At 36.1% G+C, this 18,208-nt stretch overlaps 1 protein-coding gene across 1 annotated transcript in view; it reads left to right on the plus strand.

Annotated features, from left to right (window-relative positions):
- The first annotated feature begins 475 nt into the window (after positions 1–475).
- LOC132102776 (SNF-related serine/threonine-protein kinase-like) overlaps positions 476–18,208 on the plus strand; it is a 61,966-nt gene continuing 44,233 nt past the window's right edge. Inside the window, exon 1 of the mRNA XM_059507411.1 lies at positions 476–667. The gene's annotated coding sequence lies outside the window, so the exon portion shown is untranslated. The remainder of the gene's footprint in view (positions 668–18,208) is intronic.

Here is an 18,208-nt window from a genome sequence, read left to right on the forward strand (position 1 = left end):
GTTTTTGAAACATTCAGATCTAATTTCATCCTACTACGCCACAAAATAAAATCATACAAAACCAAACTCCTGGTGTCCAAAGAATTGGAGGTCAACAATGCATACATTGTATTAAAGAATATTTAGAAATTTCTAAGAAATCTCTAAACAAGGGATGCGTATTGAGATTCCTCAGAAATTTATTTTGCATGTTATTTTTTGTAGGCGTATTATTCAGACTCAAACTGTTGAAGTTCGTCCCGCGATGGAAAGTGCTCCACGTTGCTATGGTTACCTCTTCACACTTTGTGAGTCCCCCAGCTGTTTAACTATCACTTGGGGGGGGGGGTGGGGGGGGGGTGAAATTCCTCCCGATGAAGGAATTTCAAAACTGTCAACTAAAGCGCTAAGTTTACGGCCACATAGCACCCCTGCTGGTGGTATATTCTAGTGCAATCCGTCACAATGTGACTCCTCTAAGGTTTCCGAGCAGTTTACTGTTTCAGGGCGGAGAGCGCTGAGAGTCGCACTTCCACCAGCAGCGTTTACACAGACTGATCAGTACTAACCTCTCTCTCTCTCACACACACACACACGCGCAGGGGTGGGCTCACACTCAGCCGTCCTCGGAACTACAGCCGGTACATTTAGGAGTATCAAGTGTTTTTAATGTTCGCCGAAGCGAGCGGTAAGTCAACGCTTTGTGTGATAGTGCCTTAGAATGCTAACATGGTTAGCCGGTTAGCATCTGGTTAAGACACAATAAACGTGCGTTAATCAGCATCCAGTTATTTTAAATGTGATTTGACAGCTGTATGCATGCTCTGTTGGGACACATGATGCTGGGTTGGCCTTGTTCCAGTGGATCTGATCATCATGGTCTGCAGCCAGTTAGCTATTATTTATGTCCTCTTTCTCTGTATGGGATGTATGGAGCTCATGAGGAGCGTATGGGCCAGGTCAGGCCTGACATGCATGGGAATATCTGGTCTGCTTTCACATGATGTGTCCACGATCATCACAAGACATGGATGCTTTTCTCTCTTTGTACAAGTGGTTATGTTAGCATTGATGCTAGGACAATGCTTCACGATGGTGGGCTTGAACTACTCTGGTTTATAGAATGATTGGTTACTTGCATCACATTAAGAAGCTGGATGTGGTTTTGCATGCTTCTGATGAGCTTGTCAATCTTGGTAGCTGTAGTTTGAAGCTCTCAGTATTAAAGGCTGTGATCACATTACTGATCTGTTGCTGATTGTTTGCGTTTGTAGGTTTCCTTTTGTCAAACAGCATGATGAATAATAAAAGGCTTTAATTAGCTGAATTTCAAAAGCCTGATGGTTTCTTGGGAGCCTTAAAGACATGACTTAGAGGTTTAATTCCTCATCAGTCCTTTTCATGCTCAATTGCAGAAGCAAGTAAGAGTTCAGAAGATCAGAAGATAGTGTTGTAGCCTGATCAATATATCTCATGTCACGCTGGTATGTGTAAGGTGTGGAACATGTTCCTTCAGCTTAGTGTACTGTAATCGTGTTACACACCATGAAAGGTAAAACCAGGCATGTAACTGCTGGTCAACTGATCATGTTGATTTGTCAGGGCTGTCTTAATTTGTGATAAGAAAGAATGTGATGTTAATATGCAAGACACATAACCATCCCTTTTATCTATTGATGTAAAACAGAGAACAACTTCAGTGCTTTACTCTACAAAGCTGACTGTATCATATATGACACATGTGAGGCCTCTAAATTATCAACATGATCACAACTTTGCTGAAAAACCTGTTGTACATGCCTTTCTTTCCTCTTGATTGATAACGTTTTTCGAAAGTAAAAGGCCTTTTAATATAATTCTAAAAATGTCCATCTTCAGGTTGCATCTTTTTGCTTTTTATTTTTTATGAAGTAAACAAGAATGTTTATAATGTTAGTAATATATAAAGATGAACATTTACTTGACTGAAACAACTTAGGTTTGATTGATTATTTAGAAAAATCTTAATTTTAGAAAAGAGAATGAAATGTGATACAACAGATTATTGAGATCTCTCAATGATCATTGTAATGTATTGTGTTTTGCTCCTCACAATTAAAAGTACAGCGCTTTGGACATACGCATTTAAGTATCATCTTTCTAAGATATTTTTGGGAGATATAGAATGACATCATATTTAGATGCATTTTTTTAAAGTTGTCTGCTGTAAAGATCTCATTAGCTATGTTTCCATCCAAAAATGCAAAATTTAACTTATGCACAGAACTAGGGCAGCACGATTAATCAAATGCGATTAATTGCGATTGTCATCCACTTTTTGTCAGTAAAGCCGGTTCCGTGATTAGTGGTAAATCTCCATCACCTGCTTTCAGGTGAAGCAGCATTTACCACACAGAGCCATAGTTTTCTGACAAGATATACAAAATCAAGTTCATAATCGCAGACAATATAATCATAGGATTATGAAATCAATGTAATCGTCCGCATTAATGACAGCTATTTGCGTATTTTCTCAGTGAACTACGGCTCTGTGTAGTAAATGCTGCTTCATCTGAGAGCATGTGAAAATACCACATTTAATAACTATTGTCATATTGTCAGTCGGGTGTTTAAAATAAATCATTCTGTGAGATGATGTGGCTTCTTACACAGAATAATTAAGTCACACAAAACTTCATTGTATTCTAAGCAGTGATCATGGCGATTAGCATTTCATTATAGATATACTTCATTATGATGAAAATTATAATAATTAGAACTCCGATAAACCATATATTGCCATAGTCGTTTGTTTATTAGTCATGTTAAATCAATAAAAGCAGATAAATCTTCCGTTTATTCAGCTGCAGCTATAGACATTTCCTGGATTTCTTCTTCGGGGGATATTTAGATTTTCAGTGTGAGAGCGCCCTTTGGCCTTTGGATGGAGTTTTACTGCTGATCACAGAATTGTGCTTCACTGAAAGATACGCATGAAAATTGCAGCTTCTGCCTAATCATGATTTATTACCTCTGCAATTTAATTTCGATTCATTTTGCAGCCCATACGCAGAACTGGAATATCGCATAAAACATTAGCGAATATAGCACCGTTTTCATCCAACTAGTCAAAGAGAACAAGATCGTCACTTCCTGATAAACTAGCACAAAATATCTAAGAAAACTAGGAGAAGCCACTGAATATAATAAATTTCATATGTAATTAATTACTTGCACTTCAGAGAGCAGATGTAACACAATAAATGCAGTCATTGCTTTTAGAGGTGGGTGTCAGCTGTTTGGGAATGCAGTCATCTAAGACGGTAAATATACAGAAATACTTTGATGACAGACTTTCCTCAGGCATTTCAGAATGACCAAAACAACATAAAGATGCTGTGAACGAGATCGGTCTGTTGGTTAGTCAAATTATCCCATCTCATAGCTCAAAGTCACTTAACTTTGCTCAATGAATTTATTCATTAATTCATTCATATTCAGAATTTATAAGGTAAATGTGTTTCCATCATAGTTTATTGCGCATTTTTTTCTTATCGGATAAAAAATGTATCCTACTCAGTTGTGCGCACAAGTAGGGATGCAACAGTTGACCGGCCATAAATCGGAACCGGACGGTTTTTGCTTAAAATACGCGATCGGCAATCGGCCAGTTTTTGGTCTTTTTTCGGCCGATTTTTCCAGAAAGTGTGCATGTGTGCACAGACTTCATTGTAATCGCTTAGAATTTGTGTGGAAGTATTTCGAAATCTGTGTGCAGGACACGGGCAGCCGATCAGCAGTGGAAGTGCAGAGCTTCATGTCTGAGGCACAGATCAGACGTTGGTGTACTGGTGCACAAATAAGAGTCCCTTTTCTGTGCACACTAAAGCTGCGCGAGCCTGTCCGCGCCCTGAACACGAGTAGACCGTGAAGAGATGTTCAGATCAACTTCTTACGTGTTGGATGAGAATCGAAACGGACTAAACTGTGACAACTGTTTTTTTTTTTGTAAAGCAGAACTTGCATACACGTTTGAAAAGCCAGAAGTAAACGTCAGTTCTGTATAGGATGATTATTTTTATTTTACCTTAAAATTACATCGACTTAATTTGATTTAAAAATCACCTCCTGTAACACAGTGAACAAAAGTGTTTCATTCATCCAATTAACACATTTTAGGGTAATGATTCACATCTATATTTTTTAACTTGAGACAATAGTTTTTTATTTTTCATTGGCTCAAGTTAAAAAAATATAGATGTGAATCATTACCCATATTTTTTTTTTAATTGGATGAATGAAAAGACTTTGCATCTTTGTTTTATTCGCACCAACAATATTTGATTTTAACATTTTGGAATAATCTATTTATATAACATACTTTTATTTAGTCTGTAAATAAAGACACCGGTAAATAAATACCTTTTTTTTTATTTAAAACCAAATTTAAAAACTAAAATACTGAATTCTGATTAAGAAACATCTTATTGAATGTGTGTTGATTGTGTTGTTTTGACTGTAGAACTATGCAGTTATTGCCTTTAATTTCACATGGTTACAGTTAATTAGGGCTGGGTATTGTTCAAATCTTTCGATCCGGTGCCAATTTCGATACCTCAGTTTCGATACCAGTTCCTAACGATATTTTTTTCGATACCATATGTTTTAAAATCCATTTCAACAGCAACACAAATACATTAAACACAAAGCTTTTATTTTTCACCTTAATTAAAACAAATTCTGGTAACACTTCACACTCAGGATAACATTATTAATACAACTGGTTGTGCTTTTTGGATAGGGGTGCGCCATTCAGGGGCGGACTGGGACCAAAAAGTTGCCCTGGACATTCTGGCCCACAGCAGCGCACCACTTCATAACTCAATAACTCATAACTTCATAACGCTTGAAGGGGTGAAACGGATCGTAGCTGATCGTTTGCACTTGTTTCTAAATATTGCTTGATTCAAGCGTTTTAAACAATTCGTGCACGTTCGGAGCTTGCGCTCACTCATTCAAAGTACACGATACGAGCCGCATTTCAGACAATGCGTGTACAGAGAATGAATTCATCTTTCGCGTATCGTAACTTCTGAATGAACACATACACACACAATTATATCAAAATAATTGTCTCTGCAAGTATTCTCATAAACAGTCGGCTATGTTTTAAGTGAACGTATACAGTGGCCTGCTGCTTAGAGAAATTCGCTGTAGCGGATAAATTTGTCTCTCTCTCTCTCTCTGTTTTTTAGACGACGTGAAAGGGGGCGTTTTTCAAGATACGCAATGGAGTAGTCCAAACTAAACAGGGAGGGAGGGCAAAACACTCATCCAAACAAATGCTTCATTAAATTGGTGGTATTGGCTTTGGTTGCAATACTCTTATCGCATATGTTGCACTTTGCTGACTCGGCATCCCCTTTTATAAAGTGTAGCCACACTTTAGACCTCTTTGGCATTGTAAAATGGAAACGTTTTGAGAAAAAACAACTACATTTGTTTTGTGTGACTGCGAGTATCTTCAGAAATCCTCCCCGTCAAGTCACGTGATGGTGGACAGCCAATCACGGCGAATTTAGGTCCTTACATGCATGTATGCTACAAGCTCACACAGACACAGCCGCTTGACAAAAAAAAACGTCCGTTTGGCTTTTGGAACCGAAATTTGGCACCGAAAGATAAATAATTTTTCGATACACTTTCCTTCTTTCTTGTTTGTTGCTTTTAAGATAAAAAAAAAAAAAATCAGAAATCGGTATCAGTTTCTTTGTAAAAAAACGGAATCGGAATCTGCCATGAAAAATCATGATCGGTGCATCCCTACGCACAAGTTTATTTATGCACATTCTTAAAATGTATGCGCATCTTGGTGTTTCCATCCGTTATCTTTTTAATGCGATTATCCAAAATGTGCATTAAAAATAGGTGGATGGAAACATAGCTAGGCCTGTCACGATAACAACTTTTTGTTGTGCAATATATTGCCCCAGAAATAATTGCCATAAGCGATAATAGTCATTTTAAAGACCATTTTATGCCATTAAATATATAATCATAATGTAAGCATAATAATGCAGGAAGGCCTACACACTTCCAAATGACAACAAACTTTAAATTTTAAAGAATATTTAGATCATGGAAATTAAGTATCAAAATACTAGATACCTTAAAAAAACCTGAAAACATAGTAAATAAACATTTTCTAACAAAAAGTACAAAGTAACAAGCATAAAAAAAGAAAAATGCACAAATTACTTGAATATAGATTTTTTCATCTACAGATTTTACCCTGACCTTCTTTTCTCTGTAAACTACTCAGCAGTCAGATGTCCATATGCACAAAGGCATAGGTCCCTAAACAAGACAATATCTGCAGATGAAACTTTAAAAAAAATTGAACTAGCACCTCATGACAATACTATGTTATGTACAAGAAGATGCAAAAGACACAGGCGCAAGTGTAATGTACAAAACATGGTGACATTAATTTTTAAGTAAATATTAGGGGTGCACGATATATATCGACCGATGTTTAATGCACATCTCATAGATGCGCATTAATAATCAGCCGATATATACGGTGGCCCAGTGGTGCACAACACAACGACATTAAAAAAGCAAACATAAGCTCACAACACAACGGCATTAAGCCACAACACAAAGACATTAACCCACAACACAACGAAATTCTCACAACACAACGAAATTAAGCCACAACACAACGAAATTCTCACAGCACAACGAAATTCTCACAACACAAATACATTAAGCCACAACACAACGGAAATGCTCCCAACCACTAGGGGGCAGTTGGTCTGCAGAAACGGGCAATAGACTACGTATTTCCTGTGAAATCTCAGTGCGAAGAAAAGGTTCCTGTCTTTATTCTGCCGTAGTGTGAGTGCATTACCAGCTGCAAACTTTTATCCATAAACGATGAATATTAAATCATATTTATACATTTTGCTATAATACAACAAATTAAGTATACCACAGCAATATAATTATTTAATGAGTTCCATAAACATCTGTGAGGGTGGTTTACACAGCTATTGCTGTGACCCGTTTTGTGAGGCTCCTCAAAGGTTTTTCACACTTCTCCCCTGGATGTAGAAACTCGAAATAAGTGGATTCAAATTAGTAATGTAAGATTTAAGTATTTCAACATCACTTCTGATACTTCAGTCTGCAGGCGCCTCTTCAAGAATGACAACAGCATGCGAATCTACACTAGGTAAGATCTAAACCTTTATTACTATATTAACGAGCACAATGTAGGCCTATTGTGAATTTTTTAATTGTCATTATTTATTTTTTGTCGTTGTGGTTGCCTGTTTGTTTAAAAAACCTCTTCCGTGGATCAAGGCAATACGTGTTAATAGATGATTAACCCAAAAATTAAGCTGTCATCATATACTCAACATTATGTCGCTGTAAACCCACATGGCTTGTTTTGTTCATTGGCATACAGAAATGTTGTAAATAATGTTACCGTCAGTCAGCTATCTAGATAGAAACACAGAATAAATTCAGAACAGTTTAGAATGACACGAGGGAGAATAAGCTAAAACCCCAGCTAAAATCTTTTTACAGACCTATCTTTTTTCCACTTGTATGTCAATACATTATACATTTTAAGTATCCTTCAGGTTCAGTGTAGGCAAACAAACTTTTTACATTGTTTGGTGTGTATTTTCTGAAAACATGTCTCATCCAATCTAGATTTGAGAAGTAGATCCATGTAATGGCCTTTTGGAGAGTTATTGAACCTGCATTCCACATGGTTCGTGTGACCAGAGCAAGGACAGCTAAAGCGAGGAGAGAAGTTGGAATAACAAGCAATGCAATGGTAAATATTGATATTGTATTGTTTGTGACAGAGAAAGAAAATGTTATATTTATTTTCACTTTTTGATGCACACGTTACATGCATGTATCATAATTATTTAACATTTATTTTGACAGTGTCAGTCTCTGCAGCCCTTTCGATGAGTTCCCCCTCTTCATGGTCCACCTTTCAGTCGATCTTCCACAAAGAGATCTGGCCTTACACAAAAAACTTGGGATGGATTCATTTGGTTTTATTTGTACAGACTACAATATAAAATGTAAATTAAATATTATGTAAGTGCAAATATATGTAACTTTAATATGTTTTCTTGCTCACCAGTGTAATGTAAACATGTAAATATCCACACTTAAATTTTGAAACTTTGATACAGTTTTAATCGTTATGTAAAATACAAATACTAATAACTATGACGGTGTAATGGTGTGTTACTATATTTTTGTAACACTACTATATTTATAACACTTCTGCCACTTGGAGGACTGATAGGTGAGGCAGATCACTGGTGACATCACTGTAAACATTCTCCTGAGATGAAAAACAAAGGTATACTGTACATTGACCATTAAGAAAAATAAAAAATTTCCACCATCATTAGAAGTTGCATGCATAATGAATAGAGCCATAATCATTATGATTGTGTTTTTGTCTTTTTTCTGTTAGGGCTAATCAAATAGGCATGTTATACATTATGAATAAAAGCAAGATATGAAAAGATGATCAATATCAATATTAGACAATTTACTCCTACCTTAAACACTCAGCGAGTTTCCTCTCTTGAAAACAGGACCTGGCTTGACTCTTTAGGCATACCAATGGGGCGTGTTAAAATTATTAATCAAAGTTTATTAATTATGTCATACATTAAAGAATTTGATAATTCTCTTACTTACCATTGTTCTAGGTTTGTGCCAGCTCTGCTCCCTTCAGTGCAGCTCTGTACAAGAGGAACTGCACTGATTCTCAGTTCTGAATAGTGTGCTGTCTGCTACAGTGCTGCAACAGTATGGATGGGAGTCCGTTAAAACAATCTGTGAAGATAATAACATTGGTTTACATATTTAATTGATTTCAGATACATTTTGAATTACTTTCAGTTGCATTTTAAATTATTAAATTGTAAATTACTCTATTTAAAATAAATTATGACAAATAATTAATATTTTATATAATCTTAAAAACATGCCAATAGACTGTAAAGAGAACAATAATATTTCAAAGGATGTCCCTATCTCTCTCAACCATTTCTGATCTTTTTTGCTTTTTACTGAATAGCTTTATCATGCTTGTGTTGGGGATCCCTGGAAAACTGCTATAAAAATGTGAACAATTGATTCAAGCTTCAGTTTACAGATAATACAATTTGAAAATATAACAATAACTGTCAGACTAAAGCCCCGTTCACACAATGAATGATAACTATTAAGATAACGATAGAGTCCACAGCAGCGAATGATATAACGTTAATCTGTTTATTCTAAGCGCGCACAAGCTCGTCCGCTGCTTTACATTCTCGAGCTCGTTATAGCAGGATTCTGATTGGCTGTCAATGTTTTTAATCGTTCATCAGCCGGAAAAAAAAAATAGTTCTTAAAGTGATTCCAATGATATTGTTTCTCTACGTCTTTATCATTATAGCTGTGGTGTGGACTCTTTTTTTTAAATAGTGAGAACGATTTTTAAAACTAAATATCTTAATCGTTTTCTTTATAGTTTGGTGTGAACGGTCCTTTAAGATTTATTACGATACATGGCAATCTAAAAATGGCAACAGTATTTAAAATACTTTATATCAAGTGAAGAAGTTCCTATCACACCAAACACCTATCAACGTGGATTACCGGGATTCCTGCTGTTATTTCTACTATCTCTTACGAGTTATAAAAAGATGAGGTGGACGGAGTTTAAAGCTAAACTCTAACTTAGCCCTGCTATTTTTGAGCTGATCAAGTCAGTGCAGCAGCGTTATCCAGCCTTATTAGCTAGATTTGCTAGAAGACGATAGAACAATACTCACCCTAAAGTTGTTGATGTAACGTTAACTTGAAACGTTTAATGCCCTTCTCCGAGCGATGAAATTCATTTACAGTCATCAGGGGAAGTTCTTGTAAGATGAAAAATCTTCTCCTCTTGTCAATTTGAAAGCTCTACGGAAAGAGAAATGGATTCCCGCACAGCACCGGATTTAAATAAGCCCCCTGAGGAAAAACATTGTGTACAAAAGCAGAGCTAAACGGTCCAAATTAAAAATATTATCAATTTATTTTTTGCTCGATTCATGAATCGATACATTAAGATTATCAGGATATCAAAACATTTAATAAAAACAAGTTTTTCATTTAAAAATTGATTACACATATTAAGTTACACATACGTCTCGATGAAATATCGGTGTTTAACTTTCAACACTGCCCCCTAGTGGTCGGGAGCACTTCCGTTGTGTTGTGGCTTAATTTCGTTGTGTTGTGGCTTAATTTATTTGTGTTGTGGCTTAATTTCGTTGTGTTGTGAGAATTTCGTTGTGTTGTGAGAATTTTTGAGGTTTTGTGGCTTAATGTATTTGCTGTATATACTTGCTGTATATATGTATATTTGCGCTGTATATACGCGATGGCCGGATCAACATTCTGTCCAACGTTATATAACCAATCCAGGGGTTTTTCTGCATTGATCTTTTTTTTTTGGCGGCTGTCAAAGCCTTATTTGATCGGTGAGTGATGTATATTAGAATGACTGTGCTGCGCCTGACAGGGCGCGTACGAGAGAGAGCCACGGCTGTGCGCACAAACTCACAGTCTTCAAACAACACGAGCGCTTCTTGCTCTCTCTCTCCCTTGTGCATATTAATCAAAATCATTAAACAAGATAGAAAAAGGGCGAAACACCCAAGTTTCACGCGCGCTCGCGCACTCACAGTCTTCAAACTACACGAGCGCTGTCTTGCTCTCTCTCTCTCTCTCTCTCTCCCTTGTGCATATTAACCAAAATCATTAGACACGATAGAAGAAGGGCGGAACGCCAAAGTTTCACGTGGAGCATTCGGAGATTTTTTTTTTCTACATGACAGGCTGCTGGCTCCCACTGTTAATTTTTATTTTTTGGAAAAGCACTCTCTGTATTAGCTTAAAGCCCTAAAATTTACATTGGTTACTGTATTCTTTCAATTGCTCTAAACAAGTATTTTGGGTGAACTTTTTTATTGAATGCTAGACATCAAGTTGTTGTTATTTTCATCTGAAAGAAGAACTTTTTTTCAGTAAGCTAGGCCCTATGTGTTCAGTAAGCTTGTTTCAGTAAGCTATGTGTTTTCAAGGCTTCAATGTTTTATTGAATGCTATCTCTATACAAAGTGCAAAGTAATGCATTCTTAGTCAGTCTTTTATTTTGTAATTTTAAGAGCAATAAACATATATTGCAATGTTAAGGAATTCATGTTTTTTTTTCATTCAGATATGTAAATCAACATGTATAAATTGTTAGTAGTCAATTAATGGGGAAATAATCGAAATCGAATCGGTCTGAAAAATTAATCGTTAGATTAATCGATGCATCGGAAAAATAATCGCTAGATTAATCGTTTAAAAAATAATCGTTTATCCCAGCCCAACTGCTGTCTCTTTAAGACCGAATACACTGATCTAATACTGACACGCATACATTTTTTTTCTCAGCTGTTTATGTTCACTTAAGACATAACCGATTGAGTTTACTAGAATACTTGCCAAAACAGGTATTTTAACATAAAGTTCTGTGTATGTGAAAGAGGAATCAATTCGCCGTTCATGCGGTATCTCTATCTCTCTGCGTGTGCATGCTTCGGGTGTGTGTGGCATCGGCTGAGTGCAGAGAAAACAGCATGCGAGTTAAAATTGCTTGAATGTGTAAATAAATCCTTTATAAATGAACTTTTCCCACAACATTCTAATTCATTGAGAAGCACCTGTATGATGCATTGCACCCCTAATTGTGGGTGTGTAAAGGTTCAAACAGTCAATCACTAAATACCTTCCTAACCATTATTTCATGTGTCAGGCTTCACAGAGTTAACTTTAATCTTCTTACCTGTGTAATGAGAGTGACTGAAATATTACACAACAGTTGCAGTACATTCCTGGCAGTGAACAGTAATTCGCTAGCAGATTGTTGGCTGATATCCTTTATCAAGAATTTTCCGAAAAGGTGGAGTTGTGTAATCATGAAAGGGTGGTAAATGTATTCAGATTTTCAGTGTTTTGGCATGAAACACTCAGGGTAGGGGTTGACTCTGCCACTGGGGTCATTTGAATCAATTAGGATTGTGTGTGGTAATTGGTGGCCGGCTAGTGTTAGGCATTGCTCTGAGATATAAATGATAGACTTAGCTGTAGGCTGCTCAAAAGGTAAGCTGAAATCTGAAAAGCTGTTTGTGTTAATCTCTCACTTTGCTTATGTACAGCAGGGTTTGGACCATCTTGGTCCCCTTGTTTGGAAGACATCCAAAAATGTATAAATGCATACTGATATTATCCTTAGAAAGTATCACCACTCCAATGTGTGCTTTAGTATTAATATTAGAAATAATCATCTGTTTATGAGATGACAACATAATGACTTGTGCAAGGGGCTGAACAATGATAAATCCTTGAACGATTGCTCCTCTTAAACCACTACAAGCTCTGCTTTATGACATTTCTTTTGGCTGAACAAAAGCTGGTGTAGTGACCTGTAGTGTTCGTTGTAAATGAACCAAGCTATTATTTGTGTACTTTGAAAGCACTATGGAAAATTAATGGACCTTGCAGGCTAATTAATGGTTTTTGCTAAGGCAAGCATGCTGCTGCTTCTCATGCTAGGTTAGGGATCTGAATGAACCCTTAACTTTAGGAATTAAATGTATAGTTCACCCAGAAATGAAAATTCTGTCATAACTTACTCACCCTGGTGAGTAAATGATGGAATTTTCAATTTTGGGTGAACCATTCCTTTTAATTTTGTGTAAAATGTTATAACTCGCCCTGCAATTTTCTCATATGAATAGCCGCATTTCCACTGTCGGGCCAGTGCGAGCCAGGGCTTAAAACGGGCCAGACGGGGCTAATAGCCTCGGGCCAGTAGCACCGAGGCCAGAATAGCGCAGCGTTTCCACAGTCAGGGACTGAAGTACGCTGCGCGTTACTAAAACACGCCCTTTACACGCTTCTCAGAACAACGTCACGAAACCCCATCATTTCAGCAACAAAGAGAAGTTATCAGAAAACTAGGAAATAAGTCACTGGAACTAGCACGATCACAAATCGAACATGATAAAAGCGGCCGTTTGCATGCTTTAAATATTTAAATTCCAAAGCATCAATGTTTTACTATAGAATACGTGATACATTGATCATAATGAATTAATTTATCAGGACTCAATCAGGAATTAATCACACAGAAATAAAGGTATTTATATTTTATTTATTTATTTTTAACGCTAATGAAAATAGCCTGCTTATTCAGTTGAGTCTGTTTCTGTTTATTTGTAGCAGTAGCCTGTATGTCACATTTAGAATGAATGATAATATCTCTATTTTTATAAAAGCTCCCGAACATAAAACATTATTATATTTCTATGATAGGGTACGTTGAGCTAAACTCTCGAGACGAGACTTATGACAGATAATATAAGTTACTAAATAATTACACGATTGTGATAGAGAATAAGAAGCTGACATCTGATTTCTTCAAGCGGTCATATTTACCATGTTTTCTATGGTAATGTTAATGTTTAGTGTGCACAGTCTTTTGCATCATTTATAGGGCTGCAACTAACGATTATTTTGATAATCGATTAATCTGTCGATTATTTTTACGATTAATCGATTAATCGGTTTATGTACTTATATTTTAGTTTTCCCCATTTTTTCCCCCAAGTAAATTATTAATAAATGGTCTTTATCCTTCAGCATAGATTTTTAAGAGATTTTAACCATTTTGCACTGTCATATCCTCATCAAAAATATACCTGGAGTTGTTTTATTGTGTTAGTAATCCTTTGTCGAACTCTTCTGCAATCAGAACACTGACCCATACTCTAGCAAATTTCACAAGGAGATTTCAAATAATTTTTTCACCATGGCAGTCCTTAGAGCTCCTAAAGTAGTTTAAAATCCCGAACAAAGCTTATTAAGGAATCTTTCAGAACATAGAAGGAACCTTCCATCAGAAGGTTGTCCAGAAAAAAAAATTGGACACACACAAAAAACCTGCTTTGTGAAAAAGAGCAGTGAATACTTAGAAAAAAAGTGCATTTCAAATATCTTTAAACATTTACCTCTCTCATTCAGTCATAATTAGGCTGCACGACTGAATTTTGAACTGGTAAACGACAAACTGATCACATAACATGTTGGTAAGCCTTAAATGTTAACTGTTAAAAAGCAATGTTATCAGCTTTTACGACTAAACATTTGCAAACAACATTGTACTGGAGAATCTGCACAAATGAAAGTCTTAGGGGCCGTTCACATATCGCGCCTAAAAACGCGTGGAAAATGCTAGGCGCACCGCTTTCTCCTTCTTTCCAAAGCGCTCGTGCAGTTGCGCCCCTGAGGCGTCTGCCTTTGCTAAGCAACCATGACGTGCTCTCTCCTTGAAGACGCGGAAATTTCAGCAAAGAATAAATGGATTATAATGGATTTAAATGGATTTGCAGCTCAAAAAATCGCTTGCAGTAGCTCTGCTACTAAATTTATTTCAAAATGGAAATCCATATACAACTATGATCAGCTGTTCCTTTCATCTTGACTGAGCTTTTAACGTTGTTACGGGAAAGGATGAAGCTGATTGGTTAGTTCTTGTCACATGACCCGCGATGCGCTTGCGGCATTCTGAAAAGTTGAAATGTTTTTAACTTGATGCGGTGCGGTGTTGGAAATAACGAACTTGAGCGCGCAAAAGACGCGATATGTGAACGTCCCCTTAAACAGTTCAGTATTGCAGAGTTTACAGGTTACTCTTCTTTTTTAAAGGCTCAAAGTAAAGTACTCCCAGTCTCCCACATCACGCTGAATGCTGCAGAGACGCTGTTCGGGAAGCACGTGACATAAAAACGAGGCCAGCTATTGGCTATTCGCTACTTCTCCTGCTGTACTGGCTGAGTAAAACCTCCGGTGGCTCATTACTATCACACTTTGGTCACCGCAGATTTGAAATATGCACGAAATGAGCCGCTTATGGCAAATAAAAGTTATTTAGCAACGAATCGATGACTAAATTAGTTGACAACTATTTTAATAATCGATTTTAATCGATTAAATCGATTCGTTGTTTCAGCTCTAATCATTTATAAATATTTCTGCCTTGTAAGGTGATTTATAATTCACATCAGATCAAGTTTTTGCAACGACTCCTGTTGAATGAAAGTGAGTTTTGAGCTCAGCTTATAAAAAAAAAAAAAAGTGTTTATTGCTGATGTTAGCTTTCTGAAATGATCCACAGCGCAGACTCTCTATTTTTATAAAAGCTCCCGAACAAAAATCATTAGGCTATTATATTTTGATGATAGTCTATGCTACGTGGAGCTAAACTCTCAGACAAGACGACAAATAAAATGTTACTAAATAAATACTCAATTGTGATAGAGAATAAGAAGTTGACGTCTGATTTCTCCAACTGGTTGCATTTACCATGTTTACTATGGTAACGTTAATGTTTAGTGTGCACAGTCTTTTACATCGCTTATAAATATTTGTGCCTTGTTTAGTGATTATAATCCACATCGGATCGAGTTATTTCAAACACTCGCTGCTGACTAAGAGTAAGTTTTGAGCTCAACTTATTTAAAAATGTCTTTAATGCTGGTGTTATAGCTGTTAGCTTTCTGAAATGATCCGCAGCGCAGACTCTCTCCAGACGTGTAGAAACCCCACCTTTGTTCATAACCCCTCATCTAGCCCCAGGCGGCCCGCTTTGGCCCAAGGTTTTCGTCGGGCCAAAAAACCCTGGCCGTTGGCAAGGAGGAAGCCCCGACGAGACACGATGTATACATACATACATTTTTTTATTTTTTAATTATTTATTTTGTTTAGGTGTATAGTTGATTTGCTGATGAACTGGTTTTATATATATTTAAGACCCCCCCCCCCCCCCCCCCACCACCCCCTGGAAATACCGGTATTACCAGTGTTTTCACATGTCGATTAATTGGTGGGAAAATTTAATCACCGTCACAACCCTAAGTTAAAGCAATTATAAATCTGACACTTGGGGAAAAAAGTCATATATAGGATGCAGAATTTCATATAATTCAGAATGGACCAGCAACAAACTATAAAATCAAACTTGCTAAAAAGCACTCTAAACAGCTGTCATCAATTTTGAATGTAAGAACCTCTCAAATTTCCATAAAATTTAAAATCCAATGCTGTATTATAATAATTTAGCGTTTAGGTAATCTCATTCATTTTATACTTCATCTTTTTCTGGTATCTGACATGATTTTTGGAGATATGGAGTATAAATAGGATGGTATGAACATGTAAAAATCATGTAGCTCTCATGGCAGACATCTCCAGCACTGGCCTGAAGTTAATGCCACTAAAATTGAATCAGCCCTTTTAGGATGCAGCCTCTCCTCTGGAGCACCAGCTTACTTGGCAGACTTGTGGCTTTTATTTATTCACTAACGAGAGGAAATCAATGCAAATCTATGATGGTCCTTGTTGAAGGCTTGTGGCAGTGGAAGCACTCTGTGGCTGCTTGGCATGATGGGAAAACTCTGATATACAGTGCAATCTACTATTTGGTAATACACACATTTGATTTGTGTATCATTGAATTATTATTTTTATTTATATATATATATATATATATATATATATATATATATATATATATATATATATATATATTATTGTTTTTGTATATTCTCTATGAGAATAGTGAAGCATCTTTTTGCAGCTACCTTTGAAGGCCTAAAAATAAAATTTTAAAGTTGTCTTTTTATTTGTCAGTTGCTTTAAATAACATTAATAAATAAATAGATCAATTCTATGTTTAACACAATACAGGTGCATCTCAATAAATTAGAATGTCACGGAAAAAGTTCATTTACTTCAGTAATTCAACTCAAATTGTGAAACTTGTGTATTAAATTCAATGCACACAGACTGAAGTAGTTTATAATTGTGGTGATTTTGGCTCACATTTAATAAAAACCCATTAATTCACTATCTTAACAAATTAGAATTGAGGCAGTAATTAAAGCAAAAGGAGCCCTTACCAAGTATTGAGTACATATACAGTAAATGAACATACTTTCCAGAAGCCAAACAATTCACTAAAAATGTTTTTTTTTTTTAAATTGGTCTTAAGTATTTCAATTTGTTGAGATTGATGGGTTTTTGTTAAATTTGAGCCAAAATCATCACTATTAAAAGAACCAGAAGACTTTAACTACTTCAGTTTGTGTGCATTAAAATTCAAATTTATTGAGATTAGGGATGAATTGATACCACTTTTTCCAGTACTCGTCCGATACCGATACTTTTATTTTTGGTACTTGCCGATACAGAGTAATATCTATACAGATATTTTTATTGCATTTGTAATTTTTTTTTTTATATTGGGTACAGAAACCAAAAGAGTATGTATAATATTAGCTGGTTGACTTAATATATTAAATAGATACAGTCAAACCAAAATTTATTCAGACACATTCAACATTTCACATTATCACAGTTTATTCTCTATCGTTTAGAAGATGGTAATAAAATATGACAGGAACTCATAGTTAAACTGTGTCAGAACAAAATCATCTTGGCAATTAGGCCTGTCACAATAACAAATTTTGCTGGACGATAAATTGTCCAATAAATTATCACGATAAACGATAATATTTTCGTTCTAACACCAGTTTCAACTAATATAATGATAAATGGCATAATAACGCAGGTACACCTTTTTCAAAGATCAATAAACTTTTATTTTATTTTATGGCGGATTTCCGAGCAAGAAATACCAACATGTTGACTTTGAGTGGCTTAAAATTAATTAATTTTGTATGTTATATTATGTATATATGCCAGTTAGAGATGCTCATATTGACCGGTTAACCATTAACCGAAAGTAAACATTTTGACCGATGAAGGGGCCGTTTACATATCGTGTCTTTTGGGCGCTCAAGTTCGTTATTTTAAATGCGGTATGCAAACTCATAATGGAAGAGATGCGCTCATTTTTCCCAGGCCCATCCGCACCGCATCTAGTTAAAAACATCTCAGCTTTTCACACACACACACGCACGCACGCGTATGTGTTAACTCACTGTGCACGTTGACACGCAACCACAAGCCTACAGACCTATTTAGCTGAGCAAGTCAAATGAAGCGAGCAAAAGTAGGCCCATTTAGACAGAAAGGGCAATGAAGTTATTTGCAAAAC

The sequence above is a fragment of the Carassius carassius genome, chromosome 24 (assembly GCF_963082965.1).
Source record: "Carassius carassius chromosome 24, fCarCar2.1, whole genome shotgun sequence".
Taxonomy (NCBI): Eukaryota; Metazoa; Chordata; class Actinopteri; order Cypriniformes; family Cyprinidae; genus Carassius; species Carassius carassius.